This window comes from Macaca mulatta, chromosome 13 (assembly GCF_049350105.2).
Source record: "Macaca mulatta isolate MMU2019108-1 chromosome 13, T2T-MMU8v2.0, whole genome shotgun sequence".
NCBI classification, from domain to species: Eukaryota; Metazoa; Chordata; class Mammalia; order Primates; family Cercopithecidae; genus Macaca; species Macaca mulatta.
In genome coordinates this window covers 40748241-40750901 of record NC_133418.1, presented here as the reverse complement: position 1 = coordinate 40750901, position 2661 = coordinate 40748241, and the positions used below count along the sequence as shown (strand labels likewise).

At 29.2% G+C, this 2661-nt stretch overlaps 1 pseudogene; it reads left to right on the top strand.

Moving 5' to 3' along the window:
• Positions 1-699: 699 nt before the first annotated feature.
• LOC114671976 (U6 spliceosomal RNA) lies at positions 700-799 on the top strand (annotated as a pseudogene).
• Positions 800-2661: the final 1862 nt, after the last annotated feature.

Below are 2661 nucleotides of genomic sequence, written 5' to 3'. Positions count from 1 at the left end.
AATATTATTGCATCTTTCTTTCTAAGTACATACGTGTATTACATATTGAAAGAACAGAGATTAAAATAAAGTTACAGTGATTATACATAGGTGATTTTTTTATTGTTGTTTTTTAATCACCCTAATCTAAAATTGTTAAATTGTTCAATGGAATTACAACAAATGTAACACATTATTGTTCGATATACACAAATGAATTTTCCCAGTCTTATTTTTACATAGAAAATCTTTCCAGAATACTGAGTTAGACTACATAGTCAACTCCCATACTTTTTGTAGACATACCTGTATGTTATCACTTACAGCATATTTTAAAATGTGTCCAAATATCTATTTCTTCTCTAATTCTAGACTGCTTTACAGTAGTTTCCATAATATTCTTATTTTCCTTCACTTTAACTCCCTATTAGCACATAAGTGGGATTCAATAAATACTAAGTCAAATATTAACTTTCTAAAGGGTCTTCAATTTGCATATATATATATTTAGGTTTGATCATGTGATGTTAACAATATTTGAGGGTTTTTACTTCTCAAATAAAAATAAAAATTGTTATAAATATAACAATCTCATATTGATCTAATTAAAATATTACATTAAGTAAAATATTTACTTGTGTTAATTTCCTGTATAACCAACTTTGCATATAGTAAATACAAAGTATACTTTTACTATAAAAGCAAATAAGTGAAGGTCCAGTTTGGCAACACATATGCTAAAATGGGAATGATATAGAAAAGATTAACATGGTCCCTGTGCAAGGATGACATAAATATTTTTAAAATGTTTCATATTTTAAAATAAATAAATAAATGAGTTAATAAGTGATCTATTGGTCCCTTACAATATCTTTACTCATGGTAGAATTGAACCATAAGTTTGGATAAGCTGAATCTCCAAGTTGGTGTTAAATGACCACAATAGTAAAGATTTGAAAAAAGTTGAAAAAGCTTTGTGAATTTTTATATATTTATAGGAGTATGCTCTCATTATGATAAATAATAGCATTTATTCATTTTAAAATATGCAACACATTTTCCTTTAAAAAATTAAGGTGGGATATAAATAAAATGTAGGCATATTAGAGAATTGTATATAGTTAAGAATTAAAACAGATGATTTACTATTATGATACAATATGCAGTACAGGCTGATGTAAAGTAATGGATCATATTTGTTAAAATAATTGTATGCTGGTGCATAAAAATGTAAATGAAGTCCACCTATTTTATGCATGGTGAAATCAAAGAAATTAAATCTTTGAAAATAGTTATGTTTCATTCATTTCATATAAAATTTTATTGTTATTTGTTAGAGCAAAACTTCCACATTTAAACATAAATCACCATATATGTATATTTTATTCTTAAAGAGATATTTTATAATGCCATTATTATGTAATATAGAAGATAATATTCTCTGATCATATACAAAAATATTGTGGTAGAAATAAAATGAAAATAGATTTTTGTAAAATATTTTCTTTTCTTTTTGATAAACTAAAACTATCATTAAAAACACTGAAGGAGTTGTATAAATTCATACACCATGAGTTCTCTCCTCTTACCAGAGATGTGTTAGAATGCAAGAACAGATTAGGAGAAAGTCATATATTCTATAAAATCACCTTCAGTGATTCACTAGGACCTTGCAAATTCCCAGTTACAACTAATTAGATTACTGGAATGAAGTAAAGAGACTGTTCTTGGATAATATCAATAGGCTTTAGAGTGTGTATATATGTGTGTTTTAAGTCTACAATGAATTGTTTTATATATATATTTGTAGTGTTCTGCAACAATAAGCATAATTAAATATAGAATCATTCCATCACCCCTCCAAGAAACTTCATACGCATTGCAAGTTGGTCCCCACTTTCCTCCTTAACCCCAAGCCTAGGCAACCACTAATCAAATTTTTTTCTCTGTACATTTGTAAATTATGGACATTTCATATAAATGGAAACAGACACTATTTAGTCTTTTGTAACTATTTTCTTTCATTTATCATAATGTCTTCTTAATATGCTCATGAAACAACCTTATTGCTGATATGGAGAAAGTTTTTGTGGCTGGGGTAGATCAAACCACCTACAACGTCCCTTAAGCCGAAGCCTAATTCAGAGCAAAATCCTAACTCTCTAATTCTGTGAAGGCTGAGAGAGGTGAGGAAGCTGCAGAAGAACAGTTCAAAGTCAACAGAAGTTGGTTCAGGAGGTTTCAGGAAAGATGCCATCTCTATAACAAAAGTACATGGTAAAGCAGCAAGTGCTTATGTAGAAGCTGCAGTAACTTATCCAGAAGATCTAGCTAAGATCATTGATGAAGGTGGCTACATTAAACAACAGATTTTCATTGTAGATGAAAGAGCCTTATATTAGAAGATGTCATTTAGGACTTTTGTAGTTAGAGAGAAGTCAACGTCTGGTTTCAGAGCTTCAAAGGACAGGCTGATGCTCTTATTAGGGATTTATTCAGCTTGTGACTTTAAGTTGAAGCCAATTCTCATTTACCATTCCAAAAATCCTAGGGCCCTTAAGAATTATGCTACATATACTATAATGTGTTACATAAATGGAACAACAAATCCTGGATTTTATCACATATATTTACTGCATGGTTTAATGAAGATACACACACACACACACATACACACACACA